Source organism: Gigantopelta aegis, chromosome 3 (genome assembly GCF_016097555.1).
Source record: "Gigantopelta aegis isolate Gae_Host chromosome 3, Gae_host_genome, whole genome shotgun sequence".
NCBI classification, from domain to species: Eukaryota; Metazoa; Mollusca; class Gastropoda; order Neomphalida; family Peltospiridae; genus Gigantopelta; species Gigantopelta aegis.
In genome coordinates this window covers 29,228,610-29,245,093 of record NC_054701.1, presented here as the reverse complement: position 1 = coordinate 29,245,093, position 16,484 = coordinate 29,228,610, and the positions used below count along the sequence as shown (strand labels likewise).

The window sequence follows — 16,484 nt, the reverse complement described above, 5'->3', positions numbered from 1 at the left end:
CTGGTCGGTGCAAGTGGTTTACACCTACCCATTGAGCCTTGCGGAGCACTCACTCAGGGTTTGGAGTCGGTATCTGGATTTAAAAATCCCATGCCTCGACTAGGATCCGAACCCAGTACCTACCAGCCTGTAGACCGATGGCCTAACCACGACGCCACCGAGGCCGGTAAAAGTTATGATTTAAGTAATCGATGGTGTAAACTGTCTTGAGTTAAAGGCAACGACACACGATTCGAGTTTCTCGTACGAGAAACAGCCGATTGTAATGATTGTCTTGTCACAATTGAATATTTTAGTATCGTGTGGTATCGCCTTAACATTAAATTTTAATGATCAGTTTACAAAACCACAGAATAAAGGGTTCACATGGATTTTTGTAAAATATTTTTTTTTTTTTTTTTATATATGGTTCAAAAACTAAGAATAGTTATCCAGTTGAAACTTTTAGAAACAGGACTGAATTATCTTTTTAAAGTTTGCAAATACAGTGAAACCCCTCGTTTTGTACTGTACTGATGTGTAAAAAGGGACAGTGCTAAACATCCGGTTTTTGAAGGAATTCCTGTTTACAGAGGTTACGGTTTTGGTGGGTACTGATAAGACTACAATTGTTGTATTTAGTAACGGTGGGAGATTACCAGCCAAAGAAATAAAGTTAAAGTTTGTTTTGTTTAACGACACCACTAGAGCACATTGATTAATTAAGCATCGGCTATTTGATGTCAAATATTTGTTAATTCAGATTCGTTGTCATCAGAGGAAACCAGCTACATTTTTCTAATTAGCAGCAATGAATCTTTTATATGCACTTTCCCACAGACAGGAGAGCACACCCCACGGCATTTGACTGGTACTGGTTGAAACGAAAAAAAACCCAATCAGTTGAATGGATCCACCGAGGTCATTCGAGCCTGCGACGCAAGCATCTCCAAGCTGCTGAGCTAAATCCCGTCCCGGCACTAACAGAGCATGTTAATTACACTTTCTTGTTTAGAATATCGATTTCTCTATATGTGTGATTCTGGTTGCGTACGAAATTATTGGGCTGTTGCAAACATTGTCATGACTACAAAAGAACTGTGCATGGCACTGTACTTAAGACGACAAGAAAAAAAAATGTGTTTAATATAAAAGCTTTGAATGTAATGGACACACGTTCTACAAAATAAAAAAGTTTGTTTTGTTTAACGACACCACTAGAGCACATTGATTGATTGATTAATTAATCATCGGCTATTGGATGTCAAACATTTGGTAATTGTGACACGTAGTCTGCAGAGGACACCCGCTACATCTTTCCTAATGCACTACACAAGGAATTGTTTTACATGCACTTTCCCACAGAAAGAAAAGCACATACCACGGCCTTTAACCAGCTGTGGTGCACTGGTGGGACAAAATTAAAACAAAGAATATACATAGGATAATATACCTGTAAACTATATATGAAAGAGCGTTCTAGTGAAAGCTTATGCCTACCTTCTTTACATTTGGCTGCCATTTTCATCAGTTCAGTATGATCGCACCGTTGCATTGTTTGACGCCAGATTACTAAATCAGCACAGTCGCATACAGTTTATATAAGAAGAATGTAAATATACTGAGCGAATTATTTATTATTTTAACTTTCCTATTGTCTTGTTTTTATAATAATAATAATTATTGTATTTATTATTATTAAACCGTTTCAGTAATACGCGGTTTGTTGCCACATAGTTATACAAAATAGTAATTGCACGTACCAAAAATGACGGTTACCTAGTTTTACTATTTAATTATTTATTTGTGGGATTTATTATTTTGCTAAGTATACGTTACAGCGTCATACGTAATTTAATTTGAGTAACATGACAGAGCATTTAAACTGGATAACACGTTCTGCATGCTTGTCCATAGTTTAATATATTTTAGATTAAAAAAACGTATTCCAGACATCACTTTTGACATTTTCGTTTTATGTAATCAACCATTGCTAAATAGAGAATAATACATGATACCATTTATCTCACGAGTTGTGATATAGATGGTATCTAACGGACACAAATGTATTATTCTATTTCTTACATATCCTCAAAAAACAGGTTTTAAGCAAATTTTAACATCTTTTTCGACTAAACGTTATTTACAGCCGTTGCACTTGTAGCTGACTAACGCACCACAGACCCATGATTATCAGATTAACTATACGTCACAATGTAATCGATTTCCATCGTGTAGATTTTCATTGGATGTATGGCAGTGGTGACCTGGTCATCACCTAGGAACAGCCAGTCGTATGTCTTGAAATTGTTAACACACGCACATGTGTAGACAACCATGTGTTATCTATATGAAAGTTATATTTTTAAATCTAGATGGTTATGTAAAGTGAACAATATTTTAGATCTAGCTGGTCTAAGCTATATTTGGTTACACCAGTTTTATATTAATATCAATGGAAAATGTTTAGCACAAAAAATTGAAAGAATTTATCGTGATATGTACATACAGGAGTGGAACAGTTCTCTAGAAAACTCGCCAAAAGGTATCATTTATAGATTATTTAAAAATAAACATTCATATGAACCATATCTAGACATACTCCCTTTGAAACGAAGACTTGTATTTATCAGATTTAGACTTGCTAACCACAGACTACCCGTTGAAATAGGAAGATGGACTCATTTACCAAAGGAAGAAAGAGTTTGTAATATATGTAATAGTGGTTGTATTGGTGACGAATCTCACTTCTTATTTGAATGTAAAACACTAAATGATATTAGAGTACTATATTTATCTAATTATTATTATATACAGCCAAATGTAAAAAAAAAATGAATATACTTTTTAATAAGCAGAGTAAACATGTATTAATAACACTATGTGATTACATTAAACAAGGTTTAACAAGAAAGTTATCTAGAAATGAACATGAGTACATGTATTTTTGCTTAAATGTCTATCGTTTTTTTCACCCGAATGTGTAGAGTTGATCTATCACGGGAGAACCGGTTGAGAGTGGCAGTTGCCCCTACCCCCTCGTCCCGTACGCTTATGAAATGTTTTATTTAATGACGCACTCAACACATTGTATTTACGGTTATATGGCGTCAGACATATGGTTAAGGACCACACAGATATTGAGAGAGGAAACCCACTGTTGCCACTTCATGGGCTACTCGTTTTGATTAGCAGCAGAGGATATTTTATATGCACCATCCCACATATAGGATAGTACATACCACGGCCTTTGTTACACCAGTTGTAGAGCACTAGCTGGAACGAAAAATAGCCCAATCGGTCCACCGACTGCGATCGATCCTAGACCGAACGCGCATCAAGCCAACGCTTTACCACTGGGCTACGTCCTGCGCCCGTATGCTTATATGCGGACGTAATTTTTTTATTCAAATATTAAAACGAATTAAAGTTACTGAAACAATGTCTACATGCTAACAATAATAAAGTTGTACCTCGTAGTTTTGATAATTATCATATCTGAAATGATAGTTCTGCACTGATATTAATTAATTTTATAACTTAAATGTAGCCAAACATGAACGAACAAAAGTTATTTAGACAAATCAGACACCCACTGTTACCTTACTTCACACTCATACATACATACATACATGCAACCACATAAACTCGAATAATACAACACCCAAACAATGCAACACATCAGAAGAATATTTCATTTTTAGCCCTGTAAAATGTTAATTGCCTAGTCGTGTATACGTGTGGAGGGGACTGCCGCCTCCCCAGAAACTAATCATTTGATACACATAAATTGTGAATAACATGAATAAACATTAAAAAAATGTAATATCCAGGTAGGATTTAAAAATAAATTGCAAGCAGATAAAGCACTAAGTAGTTTTGTCTCTTTTTATTTTTTGTCTGTCTTTGTTTGAATTTGTTTGTTTGATTATTTAATTTTCTTACACACCCGTTGGTGAGAACACCATGCATTATTTTCGATAACACATAGTTCTTTACATACATACACAGTGTATGAACGGAACTGTATAGTTTGTGGAAGTTGTGATTATGTATAGCGACGATCGGTCACTTGCTGTTGTCAAGTTCACCGGTTAACTTATTTGTATTATTATTTAAAATTATATATATGTTGTGAGCTATAGCGAAAAGATCAATTACTAGTATATAAATGGTTTGTTATTGTAACGATATACCATTTAGGGCTTGAAAATAATTGTTCACACTTTTTTTAAAGTCAGTTTTGCATGCTGATCAGTACGGAAAATGGCAGAAGGTTAAATTCACCCGCGATAAAATCATTATTATAATAATATTTCACCAAAAAATTTCTAATATCCATTACATTACCAGCCTATGTTATGTCAGCCTTACACGGTGCATATTTGGCGCGATACGATACAACAAACGATATACTGGTGTATCAGGGAATTGTATTACAGGCGTTCGCACAGACCAGCGGGACGTAGTCCAGTGGTCGGTCTGGGATCGATCCCCGTCGTTGAGCACATTGGACTATTTTTCATTCCAGCCAGTGCACCACGACTGGTATATCAAAGGCCGTGGAATGCGCTATCCTATCTGCATATAAAAGACCCCTTGCTTCTAACGGAAAAATGTAGTGGGTTTCCTCTCTAAGACTTATATGTCAAAATTACCAAATGTTTGACATCCAGTTGCCGATGATTAATAAATCAATGTGTTTTAGTGGTGTCGTTAAACAAAACAAAATTTAACTTACACAAAGGGTCCGTGGTTCGAATCCCCTCAGAGTGAGGACCGAGTCAGTGAAGGTTGATGCATCTGTTACATTTTGAGCTGATGTAGGCAACTAGCTGTGTTAATAACAAAAACTCACATAAAAACCCAATTACAACCCATTCAGGACCAGGAAGAGTTCAACTGCCCTAGTATGTAGCAAAGTTGGTATACAGTGGTCCTACTGGGTCAGGTAAAAAGTTTAACGTGCGTATATACCACGAAGGTTTCACACACGCCTGTCCTGGGCTTAATCTCTGGCCTTTGCCAGTGACTAAGTCCAGGACAAGGGGGGGGGGGGGGGGGGGATGAATTTGAAGTGGGCAGAATTTTGAATAAGTATTTAGTTGTGTCCAGCGACACCGAAAATGGGCCGTGTTCTGACTGGCTGAATTTCGATTCCTTCGGGTCTAACTAGAAAAACCTATGTCTACGGAGAATAACTGCACCTATCATCATGTCCGGACTAAGAATTTAAACCCAAAAATAAGTTTGACTGCTCGGCCGAAAAGGTTTTAAGGTGATTTGAGCAATTGAACGGGCGCCAAAGTAAAATGCGTTGGACTATTTATAAAAAAAAATAAACATAAGAATTTTGAAGCTCGATCGAAAGCGTTTAAAGTCCAACTAAGCCCAAAAAGGAGGTTACCTGTCCTAGATAAGGTTGGCGTCTACGGGGAGGAGATGATGTACTCTTCGTTGAAGTGGGGCACCAACTTTCTGAAGTTGTGGCCCCATAGGCATTGAGCCAGTGGGAGGTACTGGGCGCCGGCGATGATCTTGATGATCCTGTGGACGGTGTGGTTGTCCATCTCTTTGTAGAGGATCCCCTGTCTGTACAAGCCATCCCGGCGCGAGGTGATGACCAGGACCTGCCCGATTCCCCGTAGATCTCCAGGATGGATGGCGATCTGGTTGCCATCCGGGAAGGTCTTAAACTCATCCTCTTGGATCCCTCCTGGCAGTTTGTAGGGATCCGTGACGTCACCAATCACGTACTTAGCGTACTGACTTTTGATTTTCCGTTTCGCGAGCTGCCATTCATCCCTGGCGGAAGCGGAAGGCCGCGTCTTGGCTGGTTGGTCCCCCGGGGGGGGGGGGGGGGGGTCACGGCCTTCCGCTTGGCAACTCCAACATCCAATGTCGCTGTCGCGGAGTCCCCCGTGGGTGGGGGTCTCGACGCTGATGAGCGACGGGCGAGAACAGGTGATGCAGGCCGTGGTGCACTAGTTGGTTGCTCCTCTTTCTGCCTCTGTACAGTCGGTGCGGTTGGTTGGCGATTCGCCTCCTTCTGCTCCGTCTGGATTGGTCGTGGTGGGGGCAGCGATGCAGACGGGACCGCCGCCGGCGGTTGAGCCACCGGCTTTGTCCCCGCCTGAGCTGTCCCTGGCGCACGTTTCTTCTTTCTTGTCCTCTTCCTCTTGGCTGTCGGCGCGTCACCATACACCAAGGTCACGGTTGCCCGTGACCCGGTGTACGCGACGCGGTACTCCAACAGCAAGCCGTAGCTAGCCATCAATCCCCCCAGGTGGGGGGGGGGGGGGGGGCAACTCGAGAGCGCACGTTGACACGTCTACCTTCATCGAGAGTTGATCCAGTGGTCCTACTGATCCGTTTTTAGACGGGAAAGCGATCGCTGTTTCTCGCTAGACTGGTTTTTTGCGACTAACGTTAAACAGATGTGATTTGATAGAAGACGATGGTACCAGTCAAATCGTCCGCGAGCGTTCGGCCTTTAGAACACACCACTGATTTGGAAGAAGGAAGGAAGGAAATGGTTTATTTAACGACGCATTCAACACATTTTATTTACGGTTATATGGCGTCGGACGTATGGTTAAGGACCACACAGATATTGAGGGAGGAAACCCGCTGTCACCACAACATGGACTACTCTTTTCGATTAGCAGCAAGGGATATTTTATATGCACCATCCCATAGGCAGGATAGCACATACCACGGCCTTTGACGCTCGCGTGATGCACGGTCGGTTTGGGATCGATCCCCGTCGGTGGGCCCATTGGACTATTTCTCGTTCCAGCCAGTGCACCACAACTGGTATATCAAAAACTGTGGTATGTGCTATCCTATCTGTGGGATGGTGCATATAAAAGATCCTTTGCTACTAATGGAAAAGTATAGCGGGATTCCTCTCGAAGACTATATGTCAGAATAATCAAATGTTTCACATCCAATAGCCTATGATTAATAATCAATGTGTTCTAGTGTTGTCATTAAACAAAACAAACTCATAACTTACACAGTGGAGGTTGGTTTATCTGATACACATTGTTACGATTTGGGGTACTCATGTTACGGTTCTATGTGTTGCTACAAATCCCTAAGTAAACATCCCTGTTTAGAAAACTACTAGACATATCCCTACTGTGCTAAATACAAACACGCAGCTACCGTGGCTCCACATAGATTAATCCTACTATACCAAGAATATGAATATTGTATTTGCATTTTCCCATAGATATACCGGCCTCGGTGGCGTCGTGGCAGGCCATCGGTCTACAGGCTGGTAGGTACTGGGTTCGGATCCCAGTCGAGGCATGGGATTTTTAATCGAGATACCGACTCCAAACCCTGAGTGAGTGCTCCGCAAGGCTCAATGGGTAGGTGTAAACCACTTGCACCGACCAGTGATCCATAACTGGTTCAACAAAGGCCATGGTTTGTGCTATCCTGCCTGTGGGAAGCGCAAATAAAAGATCCCTTGCTGCCTGTCGTAAAAAGAGTAGCCTATGTGGCGACAGCGGGTTTCCTCTAAAAACAGTGTCAGAATGACCATATGTTTGACGTCCAATAGCCGATGATAAGATAAAAAATCAATGTGCTCTAGCGGCGTCGTTAAATAAAAACAAACTTTACTTTTCCCATAGATAAGACAACACGAGTCACGGCCTTTGATACAAGTTCAAGTTCTTTATTTGCCTTAAGTTAAACAAACTTATCAGAATAAATACATACATATATAATCAGGGTATATATACAAATATACAAATACAGGTGGAGAGTAATTTAAGAATTAATGGTAAAATTAACATAGCATACTAGTAATAGTGGTGGGATGTACATATATATGTGCACTATAAACATTATCGTGATATAGTAATAATTCTAATTCTAAATATATAGGTATATATTGATGTATACCAGATGAAATATGATTAATATACTTGCTAATGAAACGGCAGGTTTGTGGATGTCATATTTTAAGTAAGCTTCAGTAAATCGTCTCTAACTTTATTTGCCAAAACTAAATATTTTCCCAGGTTATTGATGTCTTTATTGTTTTCAGTTGTTAATAGTTCAGTGAGCCTAAATACGCTTGGACGTCTGTGGTAACATTGTTTTATATACTTATTCCTCAAATCATTCAAAGCTGGTCAAATAAGGATAAAATGGTATTCGTCTTCTATATCATTATAGTGCATTTTCTTTCGGCCCTGTCAATTTTCCTATACCTTCCGGTTTCTATATTTAATTTGTGTGCACTAATTCGGATCTTTGATATTTCTTTTAAGTGATTTAATGGTATGGGTTGTCTAAGATATGTTTGTAGCTTGAATTCGAGTAACAAAAATTTATATAAGGTACCTTTCGGTGAAGTCGTTATTCGACTAAAACAATGTTGTTTAAAATTATCGTAAATTCTTTCCTTAATTATATTATATTCTCTGTTACCAACATTTGGTATGTTCCATATATAGTTTAGTCCAAGCCTATTTAGTTCTTGTTTGACTTGTGTTACCCAGTTACCATTTAATCGTTCCATTTTCTCATATATAGCTAAAAGGATACAATTTTTAGTATTTCGTATTTTAATCCAATATTTAAAAATTCTTAATTTTCTCATAATATACAGAGGAAAACGCCCTAACTCACTATATATAAATTCATTACAGGCCCCTTGTTGTACTCCAAGTAGTTTTTTTACAGAATTTTGTATGTATATTTTCAACATCCCTTGCACAGTGGAATCCCCAGACCTCTGACCCATAATTAAGAATACTGTTAACATAGGTGTCAAAAACAGATAGCATTGTTTCAATATTAAAATAATGTCTTTTGCATACGTTTAATAATGAAAACAAGGCTTTTCTTCCCTGATCAGCGAATCGTTTTTGAGTTCGATTAAATTTACCGTTATAACAGAATAATAAGCCAAGATAAATGAATTCATTTACAACATCTAACTGTTCACCTTTGTATAACCACTTTTCGTTGTCTCAAATGATCCCCCCATTTCTAAAAATGACAACCTTAGTCTTAGTTGTATTTACAGTTAGGTCCCATTTGGTAGTATATTTTGATAGTGAATTGAGCATTGAATGAAGGCCTGGTGTTTCGGCTAGGAGAACATATCATCGGCATACATAAGTAGGAATATATTTAATGATTGTATGTCGATATAGGGGCAATTATCTGATAAGAAATGCATTTCGCAGTCATTTACAAACATGGAAAATAATATCGGTGATAATACTTCACCTTGGAAAAGGCCGTTTCTACAACTGAAAAAGTTGGATAGCATACTGTTATATTTGACGCAGCATTTCACATTATCATACAGTGACCGGATAACATTAAGCATTTTACCATCGATACCAAGTTGAATCATTTTGTACCATAGTTTTTGTCTATTGACATAATCAAATGCTTTACTATAGTCCACGAAGCAGCAATACAGTCGCTTTTTATTTTTCAATATTCGTTCAATTAAAGATTGAAGAATGAAAGCGGCGTCGATCGTTGAGAACTGTTTTCTAAAACCAAACTTATGACATTATTCATTTTATCAAAAACTAATAATCGTTCATTTAGGATGGCAGTAAATAATTTCCCTAAGCAACTGACTGAAGTTATGCCTCTGTAATTATTAGGGTCGTTTGCATTGCCTTTTTTAAAAATAGGAACAATGCATCCCAATGACCAACTGTGTGGAAATGTACCCGAATCAAAGACAGCGTTAAATAATATCAATATACATGGCATCAAAACATTTATACAATTTATAAAATATTCGTTTAATACCTTGTCAAGCCCACTGGATTTGTTCGTCTTTAACTTATGTACAGCATTAAGAATTTCCTTCTCTGTAATTTCAGAGTCAAGCTCGCGGTTCGGTGCGTCACTAACTTGCTGGTCGTATTTATGTAAAAAACATCGTGTGTCTCGTCGTCTAATTTGGCACGTTTTCAGCCAATTTGCTAAAATGGTTATAGAATTCATCATTTGTTAGTTCTGAATTTACGTTTTTCTTCCTTTTCTCGAAATGTACATAAAACTGCTTTGGGTTATATTTGCGGAGATAGTTGAGCATGTTGCCTTGTTGGCATTTATAATTTCTTTTTAGGCGGTGTTCTAATGACTTATATATTCTTTTTACACGTACGAGTTCAATTCGATTTAGGTCACTTCTTCTACCATTAAACATATGGATAGCTGCTCTATATTCCTTAAATCGAGCTTTACATTCCTCGTTAAACCATGGCTTATCACCGCCTGTGGTAGTGTGCCGGCGCATATAGTTCTTTCTGTTTGTATGGGTAGTGACGTCACAGTAAGGCAATATAATAGTATTTAGTTCGTTTGTGAATTTATCAACCCGTACGTTTATACAATCTTGGCTATTACCACTAGTTGAACATATATTCAATAGCGTTTCAATATTTTCGGTTACTTTGGAAGCAATGACAGCATTGTTTTCGTCGATCCACTTCACGGTAGTGTGTGTTCGAATCTCAACTGGCTCCTGCGTATCAGCAATGTTTACATTACAACCCAGTGTGAAACATACAGGTGCATGGTCGGAGAAACAATTGAACTCACCGGATTGAAAATATGAAATTAAATCGAAACACGATTCGCTAGTGAGTACATAATCAATAAGGCTTGTACCGTTTGCATTGTAAAAAGTGATATTCCCATGTCGGTCGTCTGGGTGTCTACATTGACTATTCGTAACCCGCTAGCTTTGCAAAGGGCAATAAGTTTCCTACCGAACTGATTAACTGTTTTGTCTTCGCTGTGACGCGGGTCGAGATTACTGTCCTGTACGTATTCAATCACGTTTTGTAATACATGTAATGGACCTTCTGCTAAGATGTCAGTTTCTATAAAATCACAAAGCGTACCTGTACGACTATTAAAGTCACCTATAACAACAATGTCGCCCATCTGTGCATATGTACATATGTGATCTTCTAGTGTTTCAAATATATCTACATCACTATTTTGATAATACGTACTATTAATAGGCGGTATGTAATTAATAAACATAAATACATCTCTATTAGCACTAAACTTATTGCTTTTGATTTTAAATATAATACTACTATCACAGGTTTTATCTATGCATACACAATAATCTTGGAGATAATCTCTAACAAATATACACATTCCTCCTCCTTTTCCATTTTCCCTAGGCGCATTACGCGTGGTATAATTAGGTATTGTTATGTCGTCAGAGCCTGTCCAGCATTCATAAAGATACATTATGTCGTGTTTGCAGATAATATTTAGGAAATCTGGATCTTTTAGTTTTTCTTCCAAAGATCTGCAAATGGGCATGATAATATTTTCATATTCTTACTTTTTGTGACATCCAATAGCCGATGCGTATTTTTGTGCTGGGGGTGTCAATAAACATTCATTCATTCAGTGATAGGCATGTATTAGTTGTGAGGTATTGGCTGGAATAAGAAAACCTATCGCACGCCAGACACTAGTTCTACAACTGGCGATACAATCCAATTAATTGTTCTAATAGTACAGGAGCATGATGTTCAAAGTGTTACACTATAAGTAAAATGATCGACACAGTTGACCGTTATATCTTACATTTTGAATTTGTCAAACTAATAGTCAACACTACAACCACAGGTGTTCATTGTTACATTAGCAGTTGTATGAACTCTAGCGGGTTCAACAATGCTTGCAATGTCTATATTAAAAAACAACAATGTATAAGGCACACTTTCTGAACAAACATAGACGCACAATAACTACAATACTCGTTAATAGACTGTAGTGTAAACACGAATACCTACGTTTAACTGTTTCCTAAGTTATATATGAATTTAATATGTTAGTAAATAGAAAACTTTACCGTGACCTTGGCTACTGTCTGTGATAATTTAAAAAACACAATGCGTATACCACAGTGAACATACAATACACTGCGATGAAGATAACCAAAGAAAAACCGGGTCATCGGTCACAACCACCCGACGTACATATTGTTGATACACCAACTTGTATAATTCAGTTTGAATAGAAACACCTCTATATGTAGGTTTTCTTTGCTTTCTGAATCAGCAATGCATAAAACAGGTCTACTGCTGACACTGGCATTCCAACGTCTAAAGCATATAAAACAGATCTAAATAATACCCCTTTTGAGCGACCGGGAAAGCTTAAAAAAGTACATACAATATTATGATATACGAGACGACTTCGTGGTTCTTTGATACTGTTCGTGCATTCACCAGGGCCAGGGGGCGAGACGTAGCCCAGTGGTACAGCGCTCGCTCGATGCGCTGTCGGTGTGGGATCGATCCCCGTTGGTGGGCCCATTGGGCTATTTCTCGTTCCAGCCAGTGTACCACGACTGGTATATCAAAGGCCGTGGTATGTGCTATCCTGTCTGTGGGATGGTGCATATAAAAGATCCCTTGCTGCTAATCAAAAAGAGTAGCCCATGAAGTGGCGACAGCGGGTTTCCTCTCTCAATATCTGTGTGGTCCTTAACCATATGTCTGACGCCATATAACCGTAAATACAATGTGTTGAGTGCTTACATTTTTCTATTAGTAGCAAGAGATATTTTATATGCACCATAACACAGACGGGATAGCACATACCACGAATTTTTATATACCAGTCGTGGTATACCGGCTGGAACGAAAAATTGCCTAATGAGCTCACCGACGGGAATCGATCCTAGACTGACCGCATATCAAGCGAGCGCTTTACCACTGGGCTACGTCCCGCCCCCAGTCGACCGAGTGCTTACCTGAGGTGTTTGCGTTGTAGGATCGAACCAACTTAGTGGACCCATTATCTGACTGGGTTTTGCCCGTCCCAATCAGTGCACCACGACTGGTATATCAAAGACAGTGGTATGTGCTGTCCTGTATGTGGAGAATGTGCATATAAAACAATATCCCTTGCTGTTAATGGGAAAAATGTAGCGGGTTTTCTTTTAAGACTACGAGTAAAAAAATGTTAACAAATATACCACATCCAGTCGCCGATGATTAATAAATCAATGTGCTCTAGTGGTGTCGTTAACATTTTTTTAACTGAACTTTTCACCATGGTCAGAAAGAAGGAGGAGCGCTCGCATGCAGTACAATATGTTGGAGGATCCGTCGCCGCCTCTGAACTCGGGTTCCCCCACCACCCCGGTCCCAATCGGTGCCTACGACTGGTATATCAAATGCCGTTGTGTATATACTGTTATGTCTATGGAAAATATCTTATAAAAGATTCGAGAGGTTGGTGGGGGAAAACGACTGTTTCCAGCCACTAGCAACATAAAACAATTTTGATACTCTTATTTTATGCAGTGATTTAGATTATTTGTGGAATCGATTAATTTGTAATTATGTATTACAAATAATGTAAACGAAACGAAATGTGGTACTATACTTGTAACTATTGTAGTGGACCTTTATTTATAAATCAGGCCCGACGGAAGCAAACTGAGAATGGTAATGTAATATCAGAAGCATTAAAGGGGCGGGATCTAGTTCAGTCAGTAGAGCGCTTGCCTGAGGTACTTGCGTCGTAGGATCGAACCACCTTAGTGGACCCATTCTCAGATTGTGCCCCCCCCCCTCCCAAACAGTGAAACCCATACACATCTCGTTCACTCTGGTAGTCAAACTCAAACTTGCCCTATATACAATATTGTGACCCCGCCCTTTTACTGTTGCGTGCTAATCCATTTCCTAATGTGTGTTAGAATGTACGTATTCTGACGTCATCTCTGACTCAGATTCATTTTATGTAATCAGCCATTGTTGAAAGTAGTCCAAAAATCAGTTTCCCACACTCTTATCATGCTGATTGCTCAAGCTCAGGTGTAATTTACACCGACGTAGACGGAGAAAGGGCATCTTCGCTAGCCAGGGTATCATTCCGTGTAACCACTGTATTGGGTACCTTAGCTTCCGAAGATGGAGAAAGGGGTATGGCGGCCATGAACCCGTAATACCTCTTTTTCCCCACCACCTTTATATTTACCCGTTTCCCTTATAACACGACCCATAAGCAGTTTGGGTGCCTAATCCCCTCCACCCTCCCAAAATATAAAATCCTGACTGGACCAATGATAATTCATATTCGTGAGCCAAGATAGCATTCCGTATAATTTACATTTTGCTATCTGTAACTTTCACGTGTCTGCCTACTATAGTTATTTGACTCACTCCCATTTTGTTTAATTGTTATTTTGTTTGTATATTTGTTTGTTTGTTGTTGCCATTGTTGTTATCGTCGTCGTTGTTGTTGTTGTTGTTGTGGTTAAAGTAATAATTCTGCACTGGTGATATTTTATTTTGTAACTTATTTTTGTGTTGTTGGGGTTTTTTTTCCATCGATGATTCGGGTGCACTGTGTTGGACACACAACTGAACTCCGGGTAAACGAAGGAAACTCGCCCTGACACATACCACGAATGGATCTTAATAAGTACCTTAGTTTAAATATGCATTCCAGTATAAATATGACAGTATATTATTCGTCTCATAAGCGTACGAGACGGGGCAAAGGGGCAAAACCTCAAATTCGGGCAAAAATTATACAGATATTCGGGGAACATGTGCTAAGCTGAGACCTTTTTACTATGTATTTTCATCTTCTACCCTCAAAATTAGTTGTAATCCATATTAAAATGCGTTGTGATTTCTTTGCAACCATATAGGCCTATAGCTGTTTGGTTGTAATGCTAATTATATTAATAAATGCAGATTCGGGTATTTTCGTTGAAATTCGAGTAAAAGCTAGCCTGCCCCCCCTCCCCCCCCCCCTCCCCCCCCCCTCCCCCTCCCCCTCCCCCCTACAAAAAGGGGAGCCCGTACGCATATGCTTCGTCTTCGAGTCGAGGATTTGTAAACAACACGAACGACCACGAAAACAAGTTCGCAAGCAGGTGTGTTTGTTTTCATCATCATGATGCATGCAGTAGGATTAACAGTTGTGACCGCTCACATATAAAAAAAAAAAAAAAAAAAATGTTTTATTTAACGACGCACTCAACACATTTTATTTACGGTTATATGGCGTCAGACATATGGCTAAGGACCACACAGATTTGGAGAGGAAACCCGCTGTCGCCACATAGGCTACTCTTTTACGACAGGCAGCAAGGGATCTTTTATTTGCGCTTCCCACAGGCAGGATAGCACAAACCATGGCCTTTGTTGAACCAGTTATGGATCACTGGTCGGTGCAAGTGGTTTACACCTACCCATTGAGCCTTGCGGAGCACTCACTCAGGGTTTGGAGTCGGTATCTGGATTAAAAACCCCATGCCTCGACTGGGATCCGAACCCAGTACCTACCAGTCTGTAGACCGATGGCTAACCACGACGCCACCGAGGCTGGTCCGCTCACATATATTCAACCAGTTAAACACATTAATTTCCAACGATGTAAACAACATGAAGTATGATAATTTCTTAGCAAGTCTTACGGTGCCAATAATGTATGGAATTACGTTTATAATAAGGTAGATATGTAGCTACTGAGAATCGTTTTAAGGACATTTTAGTTACGATTAGGTGACAGAACGTAACCCAATAGTAAAGCACCCGCCTGATGCGCGGTCGGTCTGGGATCGATCCCCGTCGGTGGGTCCATTAGGCCATTTTTCGTTCTAGATAGTCAGTGCACTACGACTCGTATATCAAAGGCCGTGGTATGTGATATCATGTCTGTGCGATGGTACTTTCGATACTCGGATCACTAATTTTTATGAAGTTCTTCACATCATATTTTACTCATGCGTCCAAGCACGTACGTGTGCAGTGTGTGTGGGGGGGTGGGAGAGTAGGAGGGTAGGAGGGGACGTCTTGACAGTGTAGAGCCAAGTTTGTAGGTGGGTCATGAGTACAGCCGCCACAGCTGTCAAGCCAACTTCTGTGCCAGAATGATATGGCGTTGTTTGAAAACTGCACACAATGAGCATGCCCTAAGTTGTGATAAAAGGTGATCTTACGGCTAAGATCGCTTCGTGGAACGAGGCCCAGATGGGTTTTTAAATTTCTAAGTCTTATGGGTAAATCAATGGAAGGTAAAAGTTAAAAGTTTTAGCCCTGAGGCGCATCGACCCAACTATGGAGGCGAAACGACATGATACCGAAGTGCGTATACATAACAGTGACAACAAGGATAGTTCAGTCATCTATGAATGATCAGTCATATTCATATATGAGTAGTACCTATTATTCACAAACCCTATTTAATATAGCGCATAACACTACTTACAGACAGTATCTCCTCCCCACCCCCAATATAAATTCCTGGCTACACCAATAGTTTATCTGATACAGTTCGTCACGATTTTTATCGGCCTAGTACACAGACACCCATACAACAAAACACACAATAAGAAAACAACAAAAAAAACAAACAAAAAAAAGAAGGGGGGGGGGGGGTGTATACAAGACATTTTTCAAACAAGCAAACTACATATGAGAATTGTTATTATACAACTTTTATGTTTAACA

The 16,484-nt window shown here is 39.4% G+C and overlaps 1 protein-coding gene across 3 annotated transcripts in view; it reads right to left on the bottom strand.

The window, feature by feature from the left end:
* LOC121367844 (organic cation transporter protein-like) overlaps positions 1 to 16,484 on the bottom strand; it is a 52,154-nt gene that overhangs the window by 35,077 nt on the left and 593 nt on the right. The window contains exon 1 of one of the 3 annotated variants that reach the window (XM_041492262.1): positions 1,480 to 1,515. The exons of the other annotated variants lie outside the window; for them this stretch is intronic. The gene's annotated coding sequence lies outside the window, so the exon portion shown is untranslated. Of the gene's footprint in view, positions 1 to 1,479; positions 1,516 to 16,484 lie in introns of those variants that run through there. 3 annotated transcript variants of the gene reach the window in all.